The sequence below is a fragment of the Aulonocara stuartgranti genome, assembly GCF_965226115.1.
Source record: "Aulonocara stuartgranti genome assembly, chromosome: 7".
Taxonomy (NCBI): Eukaryota; Metazoa; Chordata; class Actinopteri; order Cichliformes; family Cichlidae; genus Aulonocara; species Aulonocara stuartgranti.
Window position 1 is genome coordinate 40,029,783 of NC_138945.1, and position 16,086 is coordinate 40,045,868.

General features: G+C 41.5%; 1 protein-coding gene across 1 annotated transcript in view; it reads left to right on the forward strand.

The window, feature by feature from the left end:
• Nucleotides 1-16,086, forward strand: part of LOC309712231 (CD5 antigen-like) — a 229,228-nt gene that overhangs the window by 163,685 nt on the left and 49,457 nt on the right. The gene's annotated exons all lie outside the window — the stretch shown is intronic.

Here is a 16,086-nt window from a genome sequence, read left to right on the forward strand (position 1 = left end):
TACACGGTGTGGATTTTTGCTGCAGGCTGAGGGAGACGAGATGAGCTAAGGCAGAGTAGTGGCTTCCTGCATTGATACGAAGTAAAAGTTTGTGACTGCAAACGTTTTGGGTTGTTGGTTAGATACCATGGAAACTGTCAGGCATTGTAAAGCAGTGAATGTCGGCCTGAAGTTTGCTGCTCAGTGATAAAGAGAGTAGCCAACTGGCAGAGCGAATAGACTAAGCAGCTTGTAGCTAACCCTGCTTCAGGATATTTTCTGGGTCTGAAAGCAAATAGCAAAATCCACACTTTGCCCATCTGGAGCTGGACTTGCAAACATATAAAACATTAAACAGTTGTTTTCCCACCTGGTCAACAGGGCTGAACACTGTACTTTACATTTGATCATGAAAAAAGGACAGTGAGATAAAAAATCATTGAAACTTACAAAGATAAGTGTCAGAGGTGCAAATGCACAGTGGCTTACGGAGCAAAGCAGGAAGAAATGAAACTGGATCAAATGTATCACTATTTATAGAGCACTTATTAAAAATACAAGTTCACCTAAAGTATTTTCCTTCAAGTCTCCAAAATCCCAAAAATCAAACCTGATAAAAAAATTTAACACTGGGCAAAACTCAAACGTCTCATTATGTACCGATTAACTCTGCAGTCACCACTAGAGGGCATCATCGCTGTATAACTGAAAAGAAGCTGGACAGAAGCCAGTTACAACCATTTTATTAGCTGAACACGTGTACTGGTCATAGCTGGTAGCTAACTGGGTAAGGGTGTCACGGGTCTGTAGCTCTATCCACCAACAAGTTACAGGGCCTTTCTCTGCCTTTCTCAATTCAATTCAATTTCTTTTTTTGTCCCACAAGGGGAAATTAGTTTAGCAGCAGGATAAAAATAAACAGAACAATACTATAAAGTAATAATGACAATAATAGTGATAGAAAGTCCAAGGACAGTTATTTGCCATTAAGGAGACAAGATGCAGTAGGGATAAAAGAGACCTGGAGTCTTTTAGTCCTCCTCCTCGGTACTCTAAAACGGCGGCCGGAAAGCTACAACTCAAACTCACTGTGAAGTAGATGGTTCAAACAATTAATAATAGAATGAGCTTTTCTAAGCACATTTCTATTGTAGATGGCCAAAAGTCTATCTTGCCAGCGCCCTAAAATTTTGCTAGCAGTTTTTATGAGAAGTCCCAACCGATTCTTATTCTTCACCGTCAGGTTACCAAACCAGGCAGCGATACAGACATCACAGATTCGATAAAACTTCTATAAAACAAAGACAGCATCTCAGATGAGACATTAAAAGATCTAATTTTCCAGACCCCTGTCATCAACGAGTGCCCAGTGGAGAAAGTGGAAAGCTTCAAATACCTCGGGGCTTACATCACGCAGGACCTGTCATGGTCCTGTCACATCAACTCCGTGGTGAAAAAGGCCCGTCAGCGTCTCTACCACCTCAGACGCTTGAGAGACTTCTGACTGCCCTCCAAGGTGCTCAGGAACTTTTACTCGTGCACCATAGAGAGCATCCTGACGGGAAACATCTTAACCTGGTTCGGGAACAGCACCATGCAGGACAGACGAGCTCTACAGAGGGTTGTGCGATCAGCCGAGCGCACCATCCGCTCCGAGCTCCCTGACCTGCACTCAGTCTACAGCAGGCGGTGCTGGACCAAGGCCAGGAAGATCGTGAAGGACCTCAGCCATCCCAACAACAGACTGTTCTCTCTGTTGAGGTCAGGAAAGCGATTCCGCTCCCTGAAGACCAACACAGAGAGACTGAGGAGGAGCTTCTTCCTGCAGGCGATACGGTCTCTCAATCACACCACCACACAGTACTGACCCACACATATGGTTTTTACACACACACTGGACATTCTGGACATTTCTTTTAGACTAGTTGCCACTGAACAACTACACTGCATGGTCATCTAATAAAATCACTCACTTAGTCACAAGTCACTTAAATAAATCACTTTTAAGCATATTTGCACTGCACAAGACACTTAAATATGTGGATTGCACAACCCTGGACATTACATTTCTTACCATTACCATTTATTACTTGCACAGCTGCTCTTACTGTTCTATATTTCTTCATATATTCTTATACATTTTCTATAATTTATATTTTGTGTATTGTGTATTTTGTTGTACAGTTATTTTATTTTAAAATTTAATATTTTATTTTATTCTTTCTTAGTTAAATTTACCCTATTTATTTCCTATCCTATTCATAGTCTTTTGTTTTAGGTCACGAGCAGTTGTCTAAGCATTTCACTGCATATCGTACTGTGTATGACTGTGTATGTGACAAATAAAATTTGAATTTGAATTTAAAAAGAACAGTGTTTGTCATCAGCATGAGATTCAAAACACAGTTTATGGTCAAGTACCACACCTAGATATTTATAACTCTCAACTATCCAATATCAGCACTTTTAATGATAGTAGGTGATGAGTTATAAGAGGACTTCCTAAAATCAATAATCATGTCTTTAGTTTTTGACACATTAAGTGAAAGGAAGGACTCATCACACCAATTCACAAAATCATCTACAACCTGTCCATGGCCTGACTCGTCCCCCACTAGAAGACTGACGATCACTGTGTCATCATCAAACTTCAGGATGTGTCTGTTCGTGAAATTGCTGCAACACTCATTTGTGTACAGAATGAACAGAAGGGGAGAGAGGCAGCAACCCTGGGGTGAACCAGTAGAGGAGGAGAGCACATCAGAAAATACACGATTCACGATTCTCCTTCTTAATTATCTTCTCAAATGTCTTCATCACTAAAGAAGTCAGAGCCACAGGCCTAAAATCATTCAGTACCTTAGGAGAACTGCCCTTAGCAACAGGAACAATGATAGCATGTTTCTAAATCTTAGGTACTGTCTGTAGCTCTAAAGAAAGTGAGAAAATATGGTGAAAATCCCACTCAGCGGATCAGCACAAGTTCTCAGTACCTGTCCACAGATGTTGTCAGGTCCAGGACTCTTACTTTTAGTGTGTCTAAAAAGATTAGCTACCCCCCTCTCATCAATACAAATAGATGGGGGAGTGATAGTCTTTTCCCTCAGTGTGCTGGTCTGCCTAGAACAGTCAAAGTTCTCAAAACGAAGGTAAAAACTGTTAAGACTGTCTGCCAGATGTTTGTCAGAGGTAAACCCCTCTAAGGTAATATTATTTTTACCTTTTGTCTGTAGCCCTGGCATTGTTTTCATACCAAGCCAAGCTCTTTTGAGGTTGTTACTACTGAGTTCTGCCTCAATCTTATTTCTATACCTCATCTTGGCAATCTTTATTCCAGGCCTCACCTCCTTCTTCAATATTCTCACAGTGGGAACGTCTCCCTCCTTAAAAGCAATTTTCTTCTAAGAATCAGATCCTTAATATCTTTAGAGAGCCACGGTTTGTTATTGGGGAAAGTCTTAAGTTCTCTGACTGGAATCACAGAGTCTTTGCAAAAAGAGATGTAGCTACACACCACATCAGTGAGTTCATCCAAATCAGAAATGCTGTCTTGGAACAAGGACCAGTCAATGCGATCAATACACCCCTGAAGGGCAACACAACTGTCTTTTGTCCAGACATTAGTCCACTTGACACAGGCCATCTCCCTCCTAATCACAGATCTGTAAGCAGGGAGGAGGTGAATAACATTGTGATCCGAAGAACCTGGTGCAGGTCTGGCCACAGACTTATATGCCCCCTTAATTGGTCCATAACACAAATCCAGCGTTTTGTTATGCCTTGTAGGACAAGTGACATATTGAAAGAAATTGTTCAGTGATTTCTTAAGATTACAATTGTTAAAATCACGAAGAATAAAATTAGGAGCATCCGGAGAGTAGGGATGGGTACCGGTATCCGGTGCCATTATGGCATAAACGGTGGTAACCAGACTGATTTAGGATTTCTCAGCTTTATTTCGGTGCTTTTTCCCCCCCTGAGATGTGATACACTTGAGATTCTAGCCAATCATTTTATGTTTCCAAGGATAGTAGGTGGGCCCAGGCTAAAATGACCAAAGAAAAAGTGGGAAACAGCTGAACATGAGAGGTTTTTGGACAAAGTTTGTGTTTTTTCCATTGTTTAAGCACTGCTTCCAGCCAAGAGTGATACCATTTCTTCACACAAAAACTCAGTAATCCTGTGGTAGAAAAACATTAAATTGTGTGTCATACTGTAAATCACATGATCAAACACATGATTAACCCTCTGTTGTAAAAAAGAAATGTAAATGTTAGCGCTGCGCAGGTGTATACACTCTTTCTCAAAGTGACTTCTGTGAGCAACACAAGGTAATGAATAACACACTGCTGGTAAATTCACAAAGACACAGAAAGTGGCAATTAAAAGGTTAAGTCAGCACAGCCCAAAAGCTCATGCATCCTGTTGCTGTCATCTTTCTGCTCCTGTAAAAAGAAACATACATACATACATCTACCCTTTTGTCACTGGGTGGAGGTGCACTCTTGCATACTGGAGTCAAGTCAGTCAAGCTTTTGTCTGTCCAGTCAGCTTTTACCAATCAGTCAGTCAGTTCCCCATTTTTTAATTTTCACTCATTCATTTACTCATTGATTCTTTCTTTTGCTGATAGTGGAAATTATTGTCACATTTCGTTTCCACCCTCAGCAAAACGACAACATTTTGAAAAGAAAAAGAAGAATTTTAGACTGGATTACCTCGCTGTATCCTTATAGAAAAAGGGACTCGCTTCCTAATTGTCCCAAATAAATGACTTTCTCCTGAGCCCATTCTAATTTTGGAGAAACTCACTTTGCAACCGTTCGCAACAACATGTTGTGTAGTTCTTCCTATTGAAACATTTAGATCTGCTTAGATGACAAAGAATATTGAACAAAACTTTCAGTGCACTGTGAAAGTAACAAAATAAAAAGAATAAAAGAAAAGAAAGGAAAGGAAAGGCCTTGTTAAATCATGACACGTGTTCTTCATTTCAGGGGGATAAATCATACCAAACCTAATTGGCAGGCTCAACTTTGTAACATGAGACAAATCATCAGCCAGTTTAATCTCAAACATTCATCCAATCAGCCACACCACACACAACATACAGCATAACCCTGTTGTCTCATCACATAATAAGTTTCTTCTCATGCAGTGTTGGTCAAGTTACTTGAAAAAAGTAATCAGTAACTAATTACCAATTACTTCCCCAAAAAAGTAATCCCGTTACTTTACTGATTACTTATTTTCAAAAGTAATTAATTACACCTGAATAGGTGATAAAGCGATAGCTCTTTCAGCCCAATTCTACTTTTTCTGCATAATCCATCATACAAAATGTAATCAAATGGAAAAGTCTCTTTTTAATACTTGTTTTATTGGTTTTAATCTTTTAACTTTATGCATCAAGCAAAAATTTAATTATATGCACCATTCTCTGACTGGAAGAAATTTGTTTAACATTTAAACCTATTTTCTGCACGTTCCAGCACATAAAATAAAATATTTTTTGTGTTTACACTCACTCTTTCAAATAGATGCAAGTAAAACACAGCAGAAAATAAATAAAGTCAAAGACTAGCGGTCCTGTTGCTCTATTTTCACCTGTAAAGCAGGACTACGGTAGGCGGAGGTTTACCCTGGTGCAGGTGTGCCGCAGCGGTCAGTTGAAGAATCCGCGAGTTTCTCTGTGAGTTTCCCATTACGTCGTTGCACACTCGGTGCTTGCTTGGAAGTTTAGGGGTTTTTTCGGTGTAAAAAGAAGTTTTCTTCCCACACACAATGGACGCTAATGTTTTTGTCACTTTTTATGGAATCAAACTTAAAGTAAGGTCAGTACTTCCACGCTTTAAACGCTGCACGCTCATACTCTCTCTTGCACTCGATATAGGATCCATTGTTGATCTGCACACAGCTGTTGTCACAAAAGTCACACTCGCTTAGGTCACTGTCATGAGACATTCTCGCAAAAAACTCACAGTTTTAGTAATGCAGTAACGCAGCGTTCCTACAGGAAAGTAACTGTAATCTAATTACCGTTTTTGCAATAGCAATCCCTTACTTTACTCATTACCGTAAAAAAGTAATCAGATTACAGTAACGCGTTACAAGTAACGCGTTACAAGTAACGCGTTACTGCCCATCTCTGTTCTCATGTTTCAATTTCAATTTCAATTTCAATTTTATTTCTATAGCACATTTTAAAGTCACAGGTACAACAAAGTGCTTCACAGACGAGCCATACTTGCAGATGTAACCAAATGTGTGCCATGTTAAAACTTATTCACCCACCAGAAACTCAACAATCATGCAAAACTCCTCATCAGCATTCTGTTTTCTCCCTATGATACAATCATCTGTCCTCCTATAATATTTAATCCACTAGTCTACGTATCACTTCCATCTTACTGAGTGACTTGGACAAGATGACAAACAGAATCTCATACTTAAGATGCTGTCTGGTCTTCATGAGTGTCATTGTATGTGTATATGCATGTAGGGTTAGTATGGTTAATGCATTTTCTGCTTGTGTGTGTTTTATATACCTTTCTCATTTTGTGGTCCAAACTCCTTCACAATTTTCCCACTTAAATCAGTTTCCTTTTTTCCCAGGATTGCTAACCCAAATTTTGATTTCCCACACTAAACGACAGCCTTCCTCTGTGTTCTCACCTGCTCCTCTCACTCTTTGCAGTCCAATGGCAAACAGTTCTCTTCAGCTTTGTCCTGTGTCATCCTCACTGTCTCATCTTGCCATTCCACTCCAAAAGTGGCAAATGTCACTCAGACAGTCTCCTCAAAAGTCATCTTCACACACAGTGAAGTTGCAGCTTGCTGGAAACGCATCTCCATCCATCCATGATGATGGGGTTTTCTTACTCTCTGATGCCGTTTGTACACACTGCTGCTGGACCTCTCTCAGGACTCTGTTGTTGTCTCTTGGGCTGCTATGAATTGTAGATGTGCTGTGCTTCTGGAACTGCACTCCTTGTCTTCAGGCAGAGGTTAGCTTCCATGGAGCTTGTTTTTTCAGGGTGAGGAACACATGGGAGTTAAGCTGTAAACACCACTCAGCCAAAAGCTCTGCCTCAGTGTTTCCTAATGATGTGAAACCTATAACTTTCTTCCAACTGCTGCATGTGGAAAATTGATCCAGGTCTGCTTTTCACCTGAAAGTGACAAACTAAGACATTTTCATTGTTCTCCTCACTGCTTAAACAACACACATCTCTCTCTCTCTGGTTTTTTTTTGGAACTCTCCTTTCTTAAAAACAGAAAGTGGCATTACAGTTGTTTCAGGCTGAGAAACACCAAACACTTGCCATGTTATCATTCATATTTCGTCCACACAACTATTTTTTTCTTTTTTGTGTCCACTGGGCAGGTGACCTGCAGAATCATGTCTTCCCCAGTTCGAGACCACTTCACTCACATACTTTCACACCTCTCTGTAACTCACACACACCATGACGTCAGACACAATCACCTGCTTTTCGACAAAACAAAAACATGATGCTGATGTTACAAAAGTCTCACACACATGAATCAGGATGCAGAAAAGCTGTTGCCCATATGGGGTGCCAGGAAGAAACTAAACTCATGGATAGCTGCATGCTTGAGATGTCATAGCTCTGTTTCCCTCCCCTCTGATAAGGTCAACCAGCTCCTGCTCTGAACATGTGTAGCTTGCTCATCAGCTTAAAAGCGACTGCATACAAAATGACAATCAGACTCACTCACGCAGACCACGTCTGGCCCGCACACGCACACAAAATAGACACATATGAGCTGTCACCACTTTCAAGTACAAAGTTGTTATGAAGTCTGTCACAATCCCCCCTTTTTTCCCCTTTATTTATTTATCCTTCTTATTTCATTGTACTGTATATTGTTACTCTTATTTGCCTTGTATGTCTACTGTACAAACTGAACTGGAATGACTGACTGTTTGCTTTATAATTTCAAATAAAGTTTGGGAAAAAAAGAAAAAAAAAGAGTGACTGACTCCAGGTGAATATCGCCAACAACAATAAAAATAAGGTGTAGAAGATCTCCATCTCGGCAAAAACCTCATAAAAAGTTAAAACCACAGTTAGGAACAGGATTAAAACAAAGTTAAAAACAAAAAGAAAACGCCAGTAAACACCTGCTGCAGGTCGCCACAAGAGCAGCACCCCCTTCTGGAGGACTAATATTTCACTGAAAAATATCTGATATGCATATCAACATAATTATGGATGATTATAAAAAACACACACATAAAGAAAATACATCAAAAGACAGATTGTATTATATTTATGTATCAAATATGACAAAATGCAGATTTTACAGAAGTAAAATTATCTCTAGTTTAACCCTTTAAGACCTACCCCAAGTCCGCCAGAGCTTATATTATATTTTTACATGCTGTAGTGCCATTTTTGGGAGCATTTCAAGTTGCTATACATCAATACAACTGTTATAGCCCAAATTTTCATAATATGCATGCATTAAGGGCATAGTAATTACATAAATTGCAAAAAGTGCAATAAACTACAAAAATTTTTTTAAATCGTTTTTGTTTTTTTAACATATATTTCTAGTTAGAGAAATTTAAGAGGCTTATCCCTCAAAACTGTAAATACAAAAAAGTTGCACAAAATAGTTTCCCACCACAGGAAATTTATTTTGAGTGTCTTCATAGTTTTGTTTTTGAAATACACCAATTTTTATATACTGCAGGAAAAACGAAAACAAATATTACAGTGCAAGTGCTTTTTATGCAGTTTTTGCAAAGCTATATGTGGAAGGAAACTGTGACCTAGGACAAGCTGATGGCATAAGATGTAAGTACAACTCCTCCGGTTTCATATGCAAAAAAAATTATTGCACTAGCTTACGTGGTTGCAGTTCTACAGGGATTTAAAAGTAGTTGCGCAAAACGGAGCATGCCGCTCTGACCGGTTTTAAAGGTTAAACATTTAATTAGCGTTCTGGCTGCACAGAATGGATAGTCAAACAAATTGAATAATCATAAATACGTATCCCTAGCCCCATTTTATATTTATTACTTTATTTTTGTATTATCATTATTTTATAATTATAGCACTATAATATATAATAAAGGAAGGATTCTGGATCAGCACCATGATGCAAACTTGTGGCCATAGTATATACAGTATAGATTTTTTAAATTTATTACTAATGATATAACATTGGTGAGAGTTTTTAAGTGTGGATAATTAAATAATACATTAATCCAATAGCAAATTTCACCTTGCTCTCAGATGGACAGCAAGTGGAGAGCAGAGATGGACAGTAACGCGTTACGCGTTACTGTAATCTGATTACTTTTTTCAAGTAACGAGTAAAGTAAGGGATTACTATTTCAAAATCGGTAATTAGATTACCGTTACTTTCCCGTAGGAACGCTGCGTTACTGCGTTACTAAAACCGTGATTTTTTTGCGAGAATGTCTCATGACAGTGACGTAAGCAAGTGCGACGTTCATGACAAAAGCTGTGTGCAGATCAACAATGGATCATATATGAAGTGTGGGAGAGAGTATGAGCGTGCAGCGTTTAAAACGTGGACGTACTGACCTTACTTTGAGTTTGATTCCATAAAAAGTGACAAAAACATTAGCGTCCATTGTGCGTGGGAAGAAAACTTCTTTTTACAGCGAAAAAAAACCCCTAAACTTCCAAGCAAGCACCGAGTGCGCAACGACGTAATGGAAAACTCACAGAGAAACTCGCGGATTCTTCAACTGACTGCTGCGGCACACCTGCACCAGGGTAAACCTCCGCCTCCTGCTTTACAGGTGAAAATAGAGCAACAGGACCGCTAGTCTTTGACTTTATTTATTTTCTGCTGTGTTTTACTTGCATCTATTTGAAAGAGTGAGTGTAAACACAAAAAATATTTTATTTCATGTGCTGGAATGTGCAGAAAATAGGTTTAAATGTTAAACTAATTTCTTCCAGTCAGAGAATGTTGCATATAATTAAATTTTTGCTTGATGCATAAAGTTAAAAGATTAAAACTGATAAAACAAGTTTAAAAAAAGGGACTTTTCCATTTGATTACATTTTGTAATCCCAAAATACAAGAATTTGTATACACACCATCCACTGATACACATACAATAGTAATGCTAATCTACTCGGTCTTCTCCATTTGGCCACAGGTTCTCATCCACATCACATCTTATGTCATCTAGGGCAATACACCTAGGAAAGAATCTCCTGGCATGCCAGAATTGAAGGAGTTGAAAAATTGAAGGAGTAACACCTGTGTAGATGTTCATCTACAATGAGAATAAGCTGTGGCTGATTAAACTGCATTTTTAGTTTAAAATATGTTTCACTAAAATATTGCTGTTGAATTTTGCTGTCTTTTTAAGTTTTGCATTGTGTTATTGTTTTGATCATAAGTTTAACAGTTTTGAAAACAGTATGTAAGCACATGCAAAATGTCCTGTACGTACAAAGATTTTTGGCAGTTGTTGTGTCTGAGTGAGAAGATAATTCATGAAATTTGAGAGATGTAGTCATTGAATGCATTTTGTGCCAAAACAATGATAACTGGTCCTCAGTTTAGCCCACATAGACTTCTGTTGTGCTCACTGTGTGAGGAGTTTTGCAAAAGTGACCTAAGTATTGAGAAATGTGTCCTAGCGTCTGTAAAAAACTGTAACGCCCACTCACATCATGGGCCATCTGACCTCAGGAAATCACATGATAGGGTGGGGTTGGGTTTCACAATGAGCTCACCCAAAACCTTGGCTGGTTGTGACCTACACTCGTTTTCACACGCTGGCTCATATGATTAGGTAGAGGATCATTAGGGGGTCCATGTCCGTCTTGGGTACACTCCCATAGGGCTTAAATCTGTGACTCTCCACCATTTAACCCTAGAACTGAAGAAGCTTCTCAGATGCGAGGTGAAACGTCTTCAAGCAACTCTCCAAAAGTTGATTCTGTTCATCTGGACGTAGCATTTTGAGGGAGAAACGTTTCGTCACTCATCCAAGTGACTTCTTCAGTCTCACCTGACTGCAGGTTTCCCCAATCTTATAAACAGTACATTTGCATAATGACTGAAACCAGCCCAGTGACGGAACAATGGGCTGGGAGGTCAGTTCCTTAATCTTAATTATGCAAATTCTCATGACCAATGATAAACAACCTCTGATCAATGGCCACGAGTAACATTCACAGAGAGTTGGGGAATGGCTGCAATCACAGCATTGTAAGATGGTGAAAGATGTACCCTTAGGCCCCCTCCTTGATTCAGAGATGGTCTTTCCCTTTTCACGTAAATGGCCTCCTTGACTCCGCGCTTAAACCAGCGTTCCTCCCTGTCCAAGATGTGTACATCCTCATCATTGAAAGACTGTCCACTGGCCTGTAGGTGTAAATATACTGCAGAGTCCTGGCCTGACGAGGTAGCTCTTCTGTCTTCAAACAACCTAAGTCCAGACGCTTTTCTTTCCAAGCTACTTAGACTATGATGACCTGGATGACTGAGAACTTTCAAAGACAAACAACTTGTTGTGGAAATGTCTTTTATTCATTACTTTTTTGTTGTCTGGTTCTGGCTCATTGCTATTGTCTGTAAAAACAACTTAATCTGACCATGCTGTGTGTGTGTGTGTGTGTGTGTGTGTGTGTGTGTGTGTGTGTGTGTGTGTGTGTGTGTGTGTGTGTGAATTACCCTGTATGTTATTTCTGTGAACATAGTTTTTTTTTAATGTTTTTATCTTTGATATAAGGCACTGCTACATAGAACAAACCAAAGAGCTTCCTTAGTGTCTCACAGTGAAACATTAAGAAGCAGTGTGTCCTGGCAGCTTCCACAGCCTGAAATGAGCGAGTTCAGATGATGACAGTAACGTGTAAAGGAAGTAGTACTACCTGCTGACTCAGCAGGACCCTGAACAACATGCAGTGTGTAAGAAACATGTGGAGTGGAGACCAGATGCTGTTTTTCAAGTCAAGTCAAGTCAACTTTATTTGTCAATTCTGCCACATGTACAGGACATACACAGAATAGAAATTGCGTTACTCTCAAACCCTAGTGATTAGAAAAATGCAAATAAAATAATTAAAAAGTAAAAATTTAAATAAATACAATACAATTTTACGTATAACAAAAAAAAGCTATGCAATATACAATATACAATATTCAAGTAAGAAGGCATAGTGGTGCAAAATAGGCAAATAGTGCAAATGGAGATTTAGTAGTGTACGGTAAGAGATAGTGTAACAGCAAAGTCTTATGAGGTAATGGCAGTCCAATGCTCCACAAAGTGACTGGAGCAGGCCAGTGAGTTCGTCAGAGAGTGAGTGTGTGTGTGTGTGTGTGTGACAGAGTTCAGTGAGACCGTGGTGGAGAAGAGGGGAGAGGGGGGCAGAATCGGGAGGGAGTTTAGCTTCCTGACAGCCTGATGGATGAAGCTGTCCTTCAGTCTGCTGGTCCTGGCCTGGAGACTCCGCAGTCTCCTCCCTGACGGCAGCAGCTTGAAGAAGCTTTGCATTGGGTGCGTGGGATCAGCCGCTATGCAAAGGGATTTTTTAGTGAGACGGGTGCTGTAAATGTCCTGGAGGGAGGGGAGAGAGACACCAATGATCCTCTCTGCAGCTCTCACTATGCGTTGGAGGGTTCTATGGCAGGACGCATTGCAGGCTCCAAACCACACAGTGATGCAGCTCGACAGGATGCTCTCGATGGTGCCTCTGTAGAAAGTGTACATGATGGGGGCTGGAGCTCCTGCTCTTCTTAGTTTGCGGAGAAAGAAGAGACGCTGCTGTGATTTCTTGGCCAGTGCTGTGGTGTTGTACGTCCAGGAGAGATCCTCTGTGATGTGCACACCCAAGAACTTGGTGCTGCTCACTCTCTCCACAGACGCTCCGTCAATGGTCAGAGGAGCATGTTGGGTGTGCATTCTCCTGAAGTCCACAACAATCTCCTTCGTCTTCTCCACATTCAGAGAGAGATTGTTGTCAGCACACCACGTGGCCAGGCGTCTCACCTCACTTCTGTAGTCGGTCTCATCCCTGTTGCTAATGAGACCCACCACCGTTGTGTCGTCCGCAAACTTGATGAAGAGGTTGGAGCTGTGTGATGGAGTGCAGTCATGGGTCAGCAGAGTGAAGAGGAGGGGGCTCAGCACACATCCCTGCGGGGCCCCTGTGTTTAAAATGATGGTGCTGGATGTATTACTGCCGACCCGTACTGCTTGAGGTCTTCCGGTGAGGAAATCCAACAGCCAGTTGCACAGTGAGGTGTTGAGCCCCAGCTGGACCAGTTTTTGAGTGAGCTGTTGGGGGATTATAGTGTTGAATGCTGAACTGAAGTCTATGAACAGCATTCGAACATATGAATCTTTTTTGTCCAGGTGTGTGAGTGCTGAGTGGAGTGCAGTGGAGATGGCATCATCGGTTGAGCGATTGGGCCGATACGCAAACTGGAAGGGGTCCAGGGAGGGGGGCAGGACAGTCTTGATGTGCTGCATGACTAGTCGTTCGAAGCACTTCATCAGGATGGGAGTAAGTGCAACAGGACGGTAGTCATTAAAGCAGGAGGGAGATGACTTTTTTGGGACCGGAATGATTGTGGTGGCTTTAAAACATGTGGGGACGACAGCCTGGATGAGTGATATGTTGAAGATGTCTGTGAAGACATCAGTGAGTTCCACTGCACAGTCTCTCAGTGCACGACCAGGAATGTTGTCAGGACCCGGAGCTTTACGTGCATTGATCCTGCTGAGGGATCTCCTCACGCTGTCCGGGGACAGAGTCATCACCTGGTCACCAGGAGGGGGTGGGGTCTTCTGTGCAGTGGTGCTGTTTCGGACTTCAAAGCGAGCAAAGAAAGTGTTCAGCTCGTTCAGCAGGGGGATAGTACTGTCACAAGTCTGTGGTGGGGGCTTGTAATCTGTGATGGTCTGAATGCCCCGCCACAGGCTCCGTGAGTCTCTGCTGTCTTTGAAGTGATGGGATATTTTCCTGGAGTACTGTCTCTTAGCCTCTCTGATGCCACGGGAAAGGTTGGCCCTAGCTGTCCTCAGGCTTGCCTCGTCTCCATCTCTGAAGGCAACATTCCGAGCTTTCAGCAGCCTGTAGACCTCTCCTGTCATCCATGGTTTTTGATTGGCCCGGACAGTTATGGTTTTCGTGACTGTTACATCCTCAATGCACTTGTTGATGTAGGCTGTAACAGTCTCTGCGTACTCCTGGAGGTCAGTGGTGTTGTTGTAGGTGGCAGCCTGCTTAAACATGTTCCAGTCTGTGGTGTTAAAGCAGTCCTGTAAAGCCTCTGAAGACCCTTCTGGCCACACTTGTATCTGCTTACGAACCGGTTTGGTGGTTTTAACGAGCGGTCTGTAAGCAGGCATTAGCATGACAGTGATGTGGTCTGAGGCGCCGAGGTGGGGGAGGGGAAAAGCTTTGTAAGCTCCTCTCTGGGTGGTGTAAACAAAGTCCAGTGTGTTATTTCCCCTTGTTGGAAAGTCTATGTGTTGTTGTATTTTTGGAAACACGCACTTTAAGTCTGCATGATTGAAATCCCCAGCCAGGATGAGAAAAGCATCAGGATGGGCTGTCTGCTGCTCACTGATGTGCTGGTACAGTTCATTCAGTGCCTCGCTCCTGTTGTTGACATTGGAGGAGGGAGGGATGTACACAGCGCACAGTAGTATGGCTGTATATTCCCTCGGTAGATAGAATGGCCGGCACTTAATAACCATAAACTCCAGCACTGGTGAGCAGTGTTTCCAGACCGCAACAGCATCGCGACACCAGGCGTCATTGATGTAAACACAAAGTCCTCCCCCGCGGGTCTTACCTCCCGCGACGATGACTCTGTCAGCACGGTAGCATGTTAGCTGGTCGAGCTGAATGGCGCGGTCCGGGACACTGTCGCTAAGCCATGTTTCCGTGAACACAAAAGCACAGCAGTCCTTTACATTCCTTTGAGATGAACGTAGCAGTCGGATGTCGTCCAGTTTATTTTCTAGCGAGCGTACGTTGGCCAGAACGATAGAGGGGATGGCGGGTTTGTGTGGGCTAGCCGCTAGCCTAGCTCGGATGCCACCGCGCTTACCCCTCTTCTGCTTCCTCTCACACCGCTTGAGGCGCATCCATTGTGGGCGAAGTGCAGGAGTGGGGGTCGGTGATTGAGTAGGCCTTCGGAGCAAACCCAGATCTTTCAGCTTCTCGATGTCCACAGAGTTTAACTTAAAAAGTTTGTTTCTGCCGATGTCGAGAAGAAGTGTTCGGGCATATCCTCGCTTGCACACAGATAGACGCGACAAAGACTTACAAAAACACTGCAACTTACAGGACGAAAAACACGAAAAAGTAGTTTGTTCGGGAGAGAGAGAAGCCGCTGCGTGTGCACGCGCCGCCATGTTGTTTTGTCAGATTATTAGAGAAAGATATTGTAAGAAAATTACATTTAAATTCAATAAATGTTTTAACCTCAGACAAATCTGAGTTTTGTTTGAATACTATTAGCATTACAAGATGCAGTGTCTAACTACAGGTCAGAATAACATCGAATAAAATGATAATATTTGTTCCCATGAAGCTGAGGCTTTCATCACACAGGAGATTTAAAACTGATCACACGCTAATGGTTATAAGCTGTTATTTAAACAGTGCCAAGTTATTTTCCTGAGAATTTGTTCTGAGGAACTTTGAGATAACATTGTTAACTTCTGTCCTACAATCCAGGAACACCACTCACACCAACTCCCTTTGTTTTCCTATGAGTAGGGTTTTTTTTTTATAGTGGTCACACTGTTAAAATTCTTCTGGTGAAACTCTGTAAAATGAAATGGGAATATAAAGAAAAAGGATGAAGGCGAAAATTGATTTGATGTTTAAGTGTTGAACAGCAGTGAGTGAGTCTTTATATTTCCACAGGTTTGCAGACAGTGTCAGCTCGGTGCTGCAGGATGCAGAGTCAGACGCTGAAATATGTCTCTCATTTAGTATAGAAGTGTTTCTTTATCGTGTCAGAAAATTGAGCTGCTTATATATTTAAATATATTATTAAATGATCGAAGTGCCCTGTATGGACCCCACGATGTGAAATGAGTTTGATATCTCTGATGTA